This window comes from Leptodactylus fuscus, chromosome 5 (assembly GCF_031893055.1).
Source record: "Leptodactylus fuscus isolate aLepFus1 chromosome 5, aLepFus1.hap2, whole genome shotgun sequence".
Lineage (NCBI taxonomy): Eukaryota > Metazoa > Chordata > Amphibia > Anura > Leptodactylidae > Leptodactylus > Leptodactylus fuscus.
The window spans coordinates 77,029,283-77,044,350 of NC_134269.1; the positions used below are offsets into that span (position 1 = coordinate 77,029,283).

Sequence of the window (15,068 nt, forward strand, 5' to 3'; positions counted from 1 at the left end):
TGGAATATAATCTGGGATTCTGTTTAGGCATATTTTTGTTGTAGGGAATACTGCAGCAGACCATGCTATTCCATAATAAGGGTTCTATTAGAAAAGTATATACACGTGTACATGCAATGAATGCTACCTGGCACCTGGTCAATATATTGGAGGAGGTTCTTCCAATAGGAATCTCATAGGTGTATTACTATCTCAGTGTGAAAAAACTTTGGAATCCTTCTAGGTGACAGCCCTTTTGTCTGTGGACCACATGACATCAGTGATACTGTATTTGGGTAGCCCATTTTAAAAAGGTAATTCCCATGTATAACACAATTTACTGCCTACGGCTAGGACCACAAACCGTAAACACAGTAAATTGTCTGGCTAAATTTTGCAGTATGTTCCTCTGCAAGCTATCACAGCGAAACCATCCACAACACACTTGTAGGGCAATAATTGATCCAAATTATTATTCCCCAAGTCACTTTGTACTGCGCATTTTAGTTTCTGCATAATGGATAAGATTTGTTTACTCTCATTCACTATGATACTGTGGATGGCAGCAGGTTAGCCACTTGGAGCTCATGCACCTCTAACCTATTAAGATTACTGCTCTTATGGCCTTCGACTTCACTCACATGATAGGATTACAAGATGACTCTCACAAGAAAACTACCAAAACCCATAGATAAACCCATAGATAAAAGATCATAGGATCATCTCAGAGGATGCTATACTTCACACAGTGTATACAGCTTTTGGTGTTTACAGGTCTTTGTCAATTATGTAACATTCTTGAACTTCTCAGCTTTTTTCCTGTTTAAACAACTGTATCTTGCATGGTAAACAATGGAAGATCTCATGCAATGTGACAGTATGTTTCACTAGGTTAATGGAGGTATTCACGTAAATGACTGTCAAAATTTAGGTAATGCTCTATTTTTGTCCATTTTCACAAATCCTACACTTTGCACCACGGTTATGTACATGTAGGCTTACTGCTTTGTTTAGTGCAATTTTCTCAGTGTGTGACATCCAACCTCATTTCACATGCACTATCCTTATCTCACCTTGGCAATCACCAAGTGCTGCTGTTTTGTATACATGGGATTAATGTCACATGTGCGATTGTGTCAGCTTCCAAAAATATCTGTAAATTTCCAGACAGGAAAAGCAGACACCAGGGAAGTAACTTTGTTGTCAGTCTCAAAAAAATGAGCTTGCCAGATTGTGATGCAATCTACAGAGAAATAAAAATCTATAGTATCTTCACATACTGTATATAGGATATATGCTGGCATATATAGTAAATGAAAAATAAACAAAAAAATAAGGAAAATAATAGAGACTGTGTGGAATTAAGCGTTCATGTCAAGAGCAGAGTTTTGCTATGGAATTCATCCTATAATATAGAAGATACTGAGTAACTAGGTATACCTAGAAACATCCCCCCCAACTTGAAAATATGCTTGTCACCAGCTATTCTGCTGCTGGGACCCTCTATTGATCTGTAACCAGCTGAGAGCCCACTAGAAGGCAACAATCATACTAATTATGGTAGGGGAGATGGCGCACAAAGTCCCCAGGAGGATGAATGTAACAAAGGTGTAATGAGTAGGGCAATTGCTTTGCATGCCTGTAGGGACTGCATCAAGTACTTTTGATTATTTCTTCCTGTGCTTATAAGAAAATCCCTTGCATTTCACAAATATCCTCTGTACCTTAAGTTATTGTAAGTAAAAAAATGTTAAACATAACTGGACGTCCACATCAGTGTCCATCAGTTCCTGCAATTTATATACAGGCGTAGCTGGAAGGATGACAATTACAAACTCTGCCCTGGTTATGCCCACCAGAAACTGCAACACCAGGTGCTGATGTGGTTGACAACATCCATGGCTCTGGTTGGGTCTGGATCCATGGTACCAGATGTTATCAGGGTGATGATCTCTACAGTCTCGGGGCATTGTTGTATGTGTTAAACTACCTCCTGAAGTGAAAATAACCATTATCCTCTTGGAAGGCTGGAGGAAGAGATTGCAATCCATCATACGGCTGTTGATAGTAGCTCCACGCTCAAAGGCAGAACTGGCTCTGAGCGTCCAGAAGGTAAGTTGAGGAAGACCATATTATGTTGCAGCCTGCTGTTCACAGGTGCGCTGTTAAAAATTACTGGCAATTGGGGCCACATGGTGTCTCACTGGTTAGCACTGCAGCCTTGCAGCGCTGGAGTCCTGGTGTTCAAATCCCGCCAAGGGCATAAAACCATCTGCAAGGAGTTTGTATGTTCTCCCCGTGTTTGCATGGATTTCCATCCCATATTCCAAAGACATACTGATAGGGAAAAATGTACATTGTGAGCTCTATGTGGGGCTCACAATCTACATTAAAAAAGAAAAAAAGAAAAAATTACTGGCAATGTTGAAGGAAATTTAAGGGGATATGTCCATCCATGTATTGTGGAAAGTTTTTTGCCAGAGCCCAAGGCAACAATGACATCCTGGCATGGCACAGTATCCTAATGGCCTTCAGGAGTCCTGGTCATGTTGCAGAGAAAGGCTAGAATGAACATTACTCTGACCACCAATGCTGAAACCATGCTGCAAGATCAGTTCGTAATGGAGTTGCATGTCCATTACCTAAAAAGGACTTTGTAAGAGTAACTTTAGACCCACCCCAAAAACCATCTCACCATGTACTTAGGAAGGTGACTGAGTGCAAGAGAAACAGGTTGAGGCTCCAATGGTGACGCCTAAGGTCTCGAGATGGATGCAGGAAAGCAAAAGACACTTTAGGCCTGAAAAAAGTTTTGCCTGGCTACAGAGGTACTGTTATTTATCTGGATTTATCACAGGCCGCTTTACTGGCCTGTAGGAACTGTTGGAGTTGTGGTCTGGCAAGGCGACATGAACAGAGGATTTAGGTTGTGCCAATCTGTATGTTGAGTCTGCTGCAGATGGTTTCCATGGATTATCTTTCTGTGGGGGAGTCACTGCAGGGTTACAATTAGGTCTTAAAGGGGCTCTATCATTGCCAAAACGTGTTTTGAGATACTAATATGCCTGAAAAGCCTTTCAAAAGGCTATTCAGGTGCTGCCACTAGTTTTTCAAAATACCCTCCGTTTTTCTTAAATATCGGTAAAACCAATATGCTAATGACACTCACTGAGCGTTCCCCAGGGCCAGCCAGCACCACCCTGCATCACACCTCTTTCACGCCCTCTCCGCTGCTTGTGCTGTGTTATGCCCTCTTTCTCACTGGCATATCAGTATTTCAAAACACGTTTTGGCAAAGATAGAGCCCCTTTAAGACTAAGGCCCCACTGGGCGGAAAAGCAGCGCTAAAGCGCTGCAGGAAGAACTGCGGCATGAATGCATGAGGTTCTTCCCGCAGCGCTTCTTCACATGGATTTTCTGTTACAATTATATCTATAGAAAAGCCGTTGGCATTTCTGTAGACATAATTGACATGCTGCGATTTTCAAAACCGCAACGGTTTTGGAAATCGCAGCATGTCTGTGCTGCGAATTTTTCCACAAAGTGGGTATGGGATTCGCATGAATCTCATCCACTTTGCAAGTACTGCAGCCAAATCGCGGTGTTTCCAGCCTAAAGGGGTTTTCCATCCCCAAATTGACTCTACATACTGATGAGCTGTCCACAGCCATGTCCACTGCATTGTGGTGCTACTGGAGAATTACAGCACCACTCCTGTTACTTGAATGTCCTATGTCCTCTAGTAGCTTCCAGCATGCAGAAGCTGCTGCAACAACTGATTTCTACAGCTTTTGACACCCGGATGCCGACATATAACATACTCATGACTTATCCTTTTGAACAATTTGGGGAAGGAATATCTCTTTAACCAATATTGGCCACTTCACTAAGTTTGTGATGGCAGCCACCAATAAAACCATATGGCTGAGCCAGTGGCACAGGCCCCATAGAAACATTTCATTCACTCCAGACGTGAACCTAGCCTCTCTGTTGCCACAAATGGCCTATATAAAGCCTCCCCCCTCCAAAAAAAAACAAAACCCTGCCCCAGCTATCTTTGGTTTCATGATGGGGGTCTCCCTAATTAAAATTGTAGGCCATGTCCCTCCATTTGCAGATTAAAAAAGCCCCTTATTTGAATGACACACAGTATAACACGCCATTTACTAGCCCCCATAGTATATTATCTCCCTTATTGACTCCAACAGTGTATTAACCCTTTATTTTCCCCCATACAGTATAACACAACCTTTACTGACCCTCACACAATAAATTGCCTCCTTTAATGACCCTCACAGTATTTTGCCCATTTTGATGTCCCCACACAGTAAATTGTCCCCATTAATGGCTCCCACACATTATATAGCTGTCTTCTTTTTGGCCCCCATACAGTATACAGCCCCTTTTTAGGCCCCACACAGTGACATGTCAGTCTTGGATTTCACCAAAATTTTCCAAATGATTTGAGCTTGACCTAAACCTGAAACTTTTGGGATTCGGCACTCACAAAACACTATTATACTCGAGTCTCCTCAAGATTGAAGGGAGGCTCAGTATGTGAGGAAAAATAACAGACACTTATAGTCACCTTGCCTCACCTCTCTTGGACATCTTCACGGTGTCCTGCCAACATCCCCTTCAGGCCTCCGTCTGACATCATGCACCCACGTGATTGAGCCTCATCAGGACTACAGGATGTGTGACATCAGAAGTAGGCCAGAAAAGGATGCTGCAGAACTGCTGGAAAGATGAATATAACAGTTTGTTATTTTTGCTCACCTCCACTGATGCCACACAAGTTCGGTTGCGACCTATTTGATTATTCCAACAGGTAGAGGACAATATTTTATTCACCAATCCCCACTCCTGTCCCATCTGTCCTCTGCTTTTGCTTCCAGGGTGCAGGCACTAAAGAATGGTGCAGCGCCCGTGGAGGAAGAAGCAAAGGCCGAGTTGGAAAGGAGCGGGGAGCGGTGAGTAAAATATCATCCGCTTCCTATTGGAATAGACTAGTAGGTAGTGGCTGAGTAATGCCGCCCCTCAGTTTATGCCAAGAGGCACCATCTGAGACTGCCCCTCTGGTCCCCTCATGGCAGGTGCTCTATTCAGATGAGGAAACCAGCTTTGAGAGTGAATTGAGAGATGAGTATGAAGGCTGTATCAGATATGTAAGATGCACACCACCCCATATCACTCCTAGGGAAACAGAATGGTGTGGGTGTATAACAACACCGTGTATGGTATTCCCCATTAATTCTGATATTTGAACATAATGGGAGATATCTGCTAGACATGATGATGGCAACATGTAAGCATCATGATAGAGCATCATCAGTGCGTACAAGAGATTCTCTTTAAAAGAGCTGATGCTCCATGTCAGAGACTGTATTCTGGTGAGAAATCAGACTGCTCAAGGGGATAGAAGTTGAGATAGAGATGGGAGCCCATCCCATATGTGGTGGGGCAGGAGCCCAAACCTCAGTTACCTGTATATGATGTACGGCCTAAGGAGGGCCTGGGGGCCCTTCCTGTGGTGCATTGCTACATGATGTGCACTCTCAAGTCCAATCTACGGAGCTCTGTAAAAGGCTTCTTATTCACTTTGTCGATGTTCTACACTTTGACTAACAGAAGAAAGTTCTTCATTTAGAACTTTATCTATAAATGCATAATTCAGTTTGACAAACCCCTTTAAAGTTTATAGTACATCCTGCACAGAATTATGTGAGAACGTGAACAATTCCATCTGTGCATTCCTTTGTCGATTTGCTTGGCTTGCTAACATAATTCTTGTTGTTCACGAGGTCATGATTGTCCAGCAGATTTTCTCAGCTAATACATATAGTAACAGTTTATATTTATAACACACAAGCTAAAGGTGTCCAGACACATTGACTTATCGTCAGCAAAACTTGCCGACTTCTGCTGGACAGGCTAACTTTAGAATATAGGGGTGTCCTGATGCCTGATGTCACAAGAAAGAAGAAGCAGGCAGCTATATTTCAACAAACTTTTGTTCTAAAGTGAGATAATCTGCCCCCAGAGATAACAAGTAGAATGCTACGCTCTCCATTCAGAACACTGCACACTTTTCCCTGCATCTATACTTTTACTGTAACCAATTTTAGATTCTATTGTATTTCATGTATACTCACCATCTTTGATAACACAAACTAAACCCAACTAAAAACTACAATTTACTTACCACTTTTGCAGCCAAAACTTTTGTTACTAACGAAAAACAGCTAGCGGGTCAGATACCTAAGTCACATGACTCTATATAAAAAGATAAGATTGGCAGAGTCTCTCTGAAGCAGATGGTCAGAAGTTCACCAATCTGTGAAAAGCTCTATCTAAAAAATTGTGAAAAAGTTTTAGAAAAATGTGGAAAGACTTTGAATACCTCGCCATCTACAATACAAAGGATTCAAAGAATCTGAAGAAATCCATGTGCACAATGGACTAGACCATCGGTCAATATTGGATACTTGTGATCTATGGCCCCTCAGACGGCACTACATTAATAACAGGAGTGAATCAGTAATGGAAACACTGTATGGACTCAGGAATACTTTCAAAAATTATTGTCTCTAAACACATTTCCCTGTGCAATCCACAAATGCAATTTGAAGCTGTATTGTGCAAAGAGGAAGTCATATACTGTAGCAACACAATCCAGAAACACTTCTGTCTTCTTTGAAAGCTCATTTAAAATGAACTGAGGCAAAATGGAAAACTGTTCTGTGGTCAGATAAATCAAAAAATGAAATTCTTTACAAAAAACAAGGACCGTGTCCTGCAGACTCAAGAGGGAAGAGACCATCCAGCTTGTTATGAGCGCACAGTTCAAGAGTCTACATCTGATAGAATGGGGTTTCATTAATGTCTATGGCATGGGCAACCTACATATCTTTCTACTCACTATAAATCCTGTAGAACATATGCTTACACCCAGACAACATCTTTATAAGGGAAGGCCTTGCATATTTCAGCAAAACAATACTAAACCACATATTGCATCCATTACACCAGCATGGCTTTGCAGAAGAAAAGTCAGATGCTGAACTGGCCTGTATGAAGTCCAGACCTTTCACCGATAGAAAACATTTGCCGCATTATGAAACAAAGATTCAGAGAAGATTCAGGACTGTTGAGTATCTACAAGTCTACATCAGACAAGAATGGAACAACATCTCCCAAAACTCCAGCAATTGATATACTCACTTCCTAGACATTTACAGACTATTGTAAAAAGAAGAGGGGATGCTACACAATGGAATTGGTTGTATAATATTAAAGGGGTTTTTCACTGTACACACTTATCCAGAGATTGCTGTCCTGCCAGTCCTATAAAAGTGAAAGGAACACAAAAATGTGTCTGATTGCTGAATGTCTGGCCATTAGGAATTTGACAACTGGGACTCCGAGAGATCATAAAAAAGTCTGAAAATATCTGATTGTCCACCACTCTATTGGACTCATGGAGTCAGCAAATGACAATGAAGTGCCCTGCATATGCACCACCGCTTTGTTTACATGGGCAAGTTATACTTCTCTTTCTTGCTGGATCCACTCAACAGCAAAATCAGCAACAACAAAAACTTTATGTACAGCTCCACCCAAATAAATACTTCAGCTCTTTTCTATTCTACAGTACATCATACTCTTCAATGGTATATTTCATGTTGTAGGGCACTAGTATAGCCTAAGCAGATTACTAGTTATTACAGTATTACATATATATTCCTTTGGACTCTTGCTAGGTCTGGAACTATGTGTCTAATACTATTTTGTAAAATACTGAATATAGTTCCACAATAATTTACCATCTGTTGATGTAATCATTTCCTTAGTATTATAAGATAATGCATCACTATAATTTTCCGAGAAGACTCTTATGTCCCACTTTTTGTAATAGTGCACATAATATAGATTATAGCTTGTTTGCTTGAGTTAATGAATTATTCATAAGTTGAGTTACTACCTCAGTGACAGCTGTACAGGGTGCCCATATCATAGCTTCATCACCTCTCCCTGCCATTAGTTCACATCTATTTCTGACAAGCAGACGGCTTAACTTTGCAACTCACTTCTGAGGATATTATTTTAGAATCTACATAAAAAACCTGAAAAGGTAAATGATACCAGACAGTATTTGTGTTATGTCCTACGCACATTTGTCATATTGTTAGTGCTTTGTCTATTCTATTAGCAGATATGTCACATTGACACACATGCTTGTTCAAGTTTTTGAGTAACAAATGTCTATAAATTCTTAAATGTCTCAAAGTTCAATGGGCTTTCTAGTAGTTGCATGATAACATCTAGTACACATGCATGCACCGTTACTTACATAATATTTTATATGAGATATTATGTAATTCAAATAGAGACTTAAAACACCATGGTTTATATTGTGATGTCTGTATAACATGTAGTACTAGGTCTGTGTTGTACCATTTGTCTGAGCAGAGTGTACTAAGATGACAAAAGAGCCAACAATTCGTCTATGCTGTATAGTTGTATATAATGCACAAGTGAAGATAAAATTGATAATGTTGTTATGTCACATAGTACTACTCTTATATACAGTAAAAATAACCTTAAAGCACGCATAACACTATATGTAACACTATATTGCCTATTATATGGTTTGCTCTATGTGTTTCAGTTGTCTCAGTTCTGGTGGGTAGAGACTAGCTGTTATGATTTATCCCATAGAGTAGACATTGAGAATAGAGATGGGCAAATAAGCTTGCACTTAACCAGGTTTGACCTGAATACTCCAAATTCTTCTTTTTACAAACTTCAAACAAATGGAGATTTGTCTCGGATTAACTAAAGTGGTCGTCTTTTCATATCCCACAGTATAATAGGTGGAGGCTCAGGGGTTCGATGGGGGTTCCCAACGTCTGGCGCTCTTTTGTGACATCATCGGACCGGCCTTTTTGTCTTACCAGTGGGGTGAGAAAAACCATAAATACTATTATCTGCCACAACTTCTGTTTGTTTTTGTATGTGTGGAGCTAGCACTCCATCTTGGAAGGCCAAGAACTAATTTTAGAATAAAAGATGTGGAGAAGGAATTGGGAGAGGAAAGGAGCCTGATGATTGAAGAAAGAGGCAGAAGTAGCTGAAGTACAGCACTTAGTTATCTCAGATACTGCCACTGGCTGAATTCCCAGCAACAGGAAAAACCCAAATCCCCCCCTACTCACGTTCTCATGAGTGGTGGGTGTTTCAGGGGTCAGACTCTCACCTATTAGATATTTATTTACTTTTATGGCAGAATCCCTTTTAACTTATGCAAACATTGTTGAAAAGTTAGAGACATTTAGACTAAAAAATAAGCTCATAGACTAGAATGAGGCAGAGGCAAATTATATACTATTATATATTTTAATATTTTTTTCATATTTTTCAGGTAACAATATGTGAATCCTCTGTCACAAGTCGTGACTGTCCATCAGTGATCCATTTCGTCCTTTACAAGCATCCATCCACCATCCTCCTGTCTGAGTACTGGAATTAAAATCTACAATCAACTATGTTGAATAGAAATGTATGTACAACAATATATTTCTTTTTCGTAGATTTTAGAACTGGTATGACTTGAAGAGTGAGTAGTAAAAATGTCAGCATATATTATGAATATTATGATTGTATGGGCTGTGATAACCAGACTCTCTCAGTGTGAGATTGTTTTATGGAGTTGAACTAGGTGATGAACAGTACCCAATGTACCTACAGTAACTAATGTATTTGGGCTAAACCATAAATGTAAGTTACTTTATAGTTGTGGATAGTCATTTAGTTGGCAGATTCACTACTGTACAATTAAAGAGCTGTCTCTGTAAAACTATAGAAATGTTGAAAAAATGAAATTAAAAATATAATATTAATGTATGCCATTCTAGCCACATTGGCACCTGCCTGTTACCAGTCCTTTCTATTTACCATTCATGCATGATAATATATCCAAGGATAATTCAATCATGTAAAGAAAACGTTACATTAAAACCTGTAATGGGTAAATATCACTTTTGCAGCCTTCTAGATGTACTGCTCTATGCTAGAAATCATAGCTTGTGAGATCCACAACAGCTTAAAGGGATTCTATCATTAGAATTGTATTTGTTCTGCCTACCACGTCGGAATAGCCTTAAGAAAGGCTATTCTTCTCCCACCTTTAGAGCTTCTGAGCAACTGGCATTTATAAACCCCTGACATCCACCCTAAAGGGGGCATTCACACGGAGTAAAGTGGTGCTGATTCTGGCACAATAACTCTGTTAATGGGTTAAAAAGCCTCCCATTGATTTCAATGTGTTCCGCGCAGAAGACAGAACCCATTGAACTCAATGGGAGTCTTTTTATCAGCGCTGATTCTGCTGTGAGTTATCGTGCCAGTATCAGCACCACTTTACTCCGCGTGAATGCCCCTTAATAGTACTGAGTATGTCAGGAAACGGTTAAAACACACCAGTTGTTTCATCTGATTTTCAGGATAAGCAGTTATGTGCGTATACATGACAAGAAACATTATTTCTGGTCATTATATGATTTGTATTTTGCAGTTTGTAACAGTTTCTCCCTTTGTATTCTATATCAGGAATTTGTAGTTTTTTTTCTAAACTGGTGGGTAGAGAGTGGTACTGAGTGACCTGTACTTATATGTATAAAGGACTTTGGTTATGTTAGAAAGCTCCTATTTAGCACCAGACTAATACTTCATTGTATTACTTAGTCTTGCATTACATTTTCTTCTTATATCCTGCACCCCCTGCTCACTCCTCTCGCTTTTCTTCTCCATAGACTTCTATAGCTATGTAATCTGAGTCATCTGACTTGCAGTTTGCCTCAAGAAGGATATAGTGAAGCTTTTCGTCAGTTTAGCAGAAAAAGGAGGAGCAAAAGGGAGAGAAATATAAAAACAAAGGTTTTTCTATAAAATAAATATTTTGATTTACTAAAAAAAAAAAAAGAAAGCTCTGTTATTGCCATTTTTAAGTTTTTTTTCTTAAGATGATAGTGACTTTTTAAAAATGTTGCTACTTCCTTGCAATGATTTGCATTCTCGGAACTGTAGTCTTTATACCAGGCACTGTACAATAATTTGATGTATAAAAAACTAAAAGTGCCCATACACCGTCAATAGCTGTTAGAAATAAAGTCACTGGCACATTCCTCAGGCAGTGGTTATCTCCAGTTAGAACAAAGGTTCACTGAAATCCCACATACCTGATCTTCATTTTTTTTATTTTTTCCTCAATGTTTGTCAGGGGAGTGTTGGCCACCCCCATACTCATAGAAGCAACAATTTTCCATACAGTTTAGGAGCAGGCAGTGGTACATTTGCCCTCTTGTTTAGTTATCCAGTTAGAGCCAACTACTTCAAGTTTTCTGTCACTTTAGAATAATTATTGAATAGAAGTTCATTGTTCTTTATTTTCCAATCTCTTTTTTATTGTATTTCAACATTGTACATATCAAAAACAAAGTAACTAATGGCATTACAAATCTCAGATGGATAGCAGAGGTAGTGCCACATCAGTACGGTTCACCATCATTTATGTCACACATTGACTGTAGTAGGATTCCAGTAAGGAAGCTCACAATGAATATGAAAACTGAGAATGCAGTCAAGACTGTGAAAATGTATGCAGACTACTGTCACAGAATAGGAGTATCTGCTGGCTCTTATTAAACTACACAGCGGAAGGTTAATTCAGTACTTTGCTTGGATACTTTACATTTGAACTTGATGTTATTTTAAGATGTTCTTGTTAGAGTTGATTTTCTAAAAATATCTGACTCAATCAGAAGATATGTGAAGATATGAAACTGGCAAAAGAATGAATGGAAATATGCACAAACCTTTTGTATGACTACAACCCACGATGATTTCAGTTCCTTATGATAAAACTCTATGAGAGTGTCATTTATTCAGCGGGCTCACGGGCCTTGGTGTAAAAACTCAGCTTGGGCCCCCTCTGTGTAACCATCAGCTGCTTCCCATTGTTACATTTTAGCAACATTTCCATTTCCCTTTTCTTCTATATTTGGGTGTAGACTGACATGAGAGTTCACAACATGCTTCTGCATACAAGCTTCCCACAATTTCCATGGTGTATGATTTTATATGACTACATTTATTGAATTATTTATGTACCATTGTACCAAACAAGCCATCTTACCTTGTGTCACCTTATTTCATAATGAATTGTAAGCTCTTAGTGTCCTCACGCCTTTTGTTTGTTTTGTTAATTATTTTGTTGCCTTGTAACCTCTAATATTGTCTATTCATTCCCCCTCTGATTTGTAGAGTGCTGTAGAATATGTGGTATATAAATATCATTATTATTCCTTCCCCTGACAATGCCCCCTACCCAGTAGTCACGCCCTTTTTTTTTTTTTTTTTTTACCACAGCCTCCACCACAGAATCCCACCTATGACTAAATGTTAACCAGCTTCTACTTTTGGCATCCATTTTAACAGTGAAAGACATTATACATATATACCGTATATACTCGAGTATAAGCCGACCCCAATATAAGCCGAGGCCCATAATTTTACCACAAAAAACTGGGAAAACTTATTAACTTGAGTATAAGCCGAGGGGGGGAAATGAAACAGCTACTGGAAAATTTTAAAAATTAAAATGGTCGGAGTTTTTGGGTGCAGTAGTTGCTGGGTGATGGGGAAGGGGAGGGGGTGTTTTGGTTGTCTGTCTGCCCCTTCCCTGAGCTTGAGAACTGGGATTTTTTCCCCACTTGGAATTTAGCCTGGCTGAATATAGGGTATCTACAGTGGTCCTATTAACCCCTACCGACGGAACAGGAGCTCTGCAGATACCCTATATTCAGTAGACCGGGCACTTTCAGACACGGGGATACCTAATGTGTATGTGTTTCACAGAAATTTTCTACTTTTATATGTATTCTAGGGAAAGGAGTGATTTAGAACTTTTATTTACTTTATTTTTTTATTATATTTTATTAAAGGCTTTTTTTCCACTATTATATGGGAGATTCTATACATTACTATTGCGGCTGGTCATAGACCCCCCCCCTCGCAAAAAAAAACAACTTTTCTTTTTTTGCTTGACTCGAGTATAAGCCGAGGGGGGCTTTTTCAGCACAAAAACTGTGCTGAAAAATTCGCTTATACCCGAGTATATATGGTACTTTACAGAAAAAATATCTGTAAAATGCCCATAAACTGTTAAATTAGAGGGTTCCCTGAGCCCCTCTATATATCTCCTAGAAGTTTGGAGGATTATATACTATGACTGGGATCCATTTGGAAATGGCATCAAGTAAGGGGGAGAGTAGAGGTCTCTTAGCGCAAGAAGTAATGGGCAAGAGACAAAGATCCATTGCAAACAGGAGGTTAGACAAGTGAGCATTAGTCTGGCTCAGTTCTATAGTGTATCAAGAGTTCTCAATGCGACTGAATGCCTCACCTTTGGTGCTTTAGGTTGCTGTTGTAAAGGGAAGTGCAGGCGGCACCATTCACTTAAATGGAACTGTACTGCAGTTCCTAGCCATTGCTTTGAGATTTGAATTCCCCATTAAAAGATTATGATTGTTGGAACAAAGATATTCTGACACATATCATTAGCCCTGACATGTAATATATAACTGTATAGTTACCCCTCTCCAAAAACCCAACCACATTATATAGTAGGCTTCAACCTGGCACACGTTTGTTTAGTGTATTGAAGTAGACTTCACTCAAGCAGCAAGAAAGATAATTATCTGCTGGGTGCTCTAGATTAATCCTGTTGCCATAACAAAAAGCTGGTCTTTTGGGTATTACAGTCCTTAAAAGAAAAAAATAATAGTTCAGACAGCCAAATTTACAGTGCTCACAAAATGTTCTAAAAGTAAGAGGATTATGGAAAAACCTGGGAATATTGTAGACTTTTTAATATGCTAAGACCTATTTGTTCTAGAAGATTTCTAGCAAAGGAACATGACACAGTTTCAACTAGATTTATTGGTGAAAATACATGTTGTAGATATTTATACACTGACAGGTGACTTGTTTCATAGAAATAAAGAGACATTATATCCATATAGAAAGTATCCTATGCATTACAGTCTAAAGCAGCCCATATACATTCGTTGACTTAATCCAAAAATTTCCGTGGGGGCCTTTTGACCTACATTGATGGCGGATATACTGGGAGATATGTATTGTGCAGTTGGATATAATCCTTTTGGTTATGGGTAGATAAGCCATCTGCCAAACACATTTGACAGCACCTTCCACCCATCTCCCATTCAGTGCACATGTGACATGAGGGGAGTGGGTGACGTAGCTGTTGGCCAAATAATTGCTTGGCTGACAACTATATTATGTGTATGGCCAGTATTAGATTACTGTCTTCATTGAACAACCTTAAGAGGAGCCTGGATGCTATTCTTAAAAAATATATTGGTTGCCATATCTGTCAGAGATTCCAATTTTCTGTTCCATCATAGGAACCAATAAACAAAATATAAACTGGAGATGCATCTGTTACATGACAGACACCAATGGAGCCTTTATTATAATGGTGTCCATTGAGTTTAAGTTATATCTATTATGTTGCCAGATGAAAAAACGGAGCTTGTAGCACTTTTTTGCCCTGAGAATATTTTTTTTCTTGTTGAATCTGCTATGGAGGCTCCTCACAGAAATCTCTGTTGCATATGTAAACTTGGTGTTATAAGTTATGAGTACTTCATTTCTGGAATTGGGACATCGATTCAGATTCTCATATTCGGAGTGGGGCATCTTCCTAATAGGGGTTTTTGTCTTACTCTGACTCCACAGTTTTCAGACATCTATTACATAGTTACTTATTTACATTGTTACTGAGGTCCATGGGCAGGGCCTTTTTTATGCATAGGGCCAGCGGTGCACTTGCACTGGGCCCTATGGTAGAGGGGGCCCACTTGGGACAGTCCTCCATTTAGAATGCTGTCCCGCTGTTCCAGGCTGTCCCAATATGTCACATCTTCAACTCATCTGCATGCTCCGAGTACAGATGAGTGGAGTACAATGGTGTTGCATGGAGCCGTCCAGTCCCTGCATCACTA

General features: G+C 39.5%; 1 protein-coding gene across 2 annotated transcripts in view; it reads left to right on the plus strand.

The window, feature by feature from the left end:
- Positions 1 to 8,009: 8,009 nt before the first annotated feature.
- MAPK6 (mitogen-activated protein kinase 6) overlaps positions 8,010 to 15,068 on the plus strand; it is a 37,668-nt gene continuing 30,609 nt past the window's right edge. The window contains exons 1-3 of one of the 2 annotated variants that reach the window (XM_075273466.1): positions 8,010 to 8,113; positions 8,848 to 8,943; positions 9,404 to 9,541. The gene's annotated coding sequence lies outside the window, so the exon portion shown is untranslated. The remainder of the gene's footprint in view (positions 8,114 to 8,847; positions 8,944 to 9,403; positions 9,542 to 15,068) is intronic. The other variant, XM_075273467.1, reaches the window with a different exon arrangement.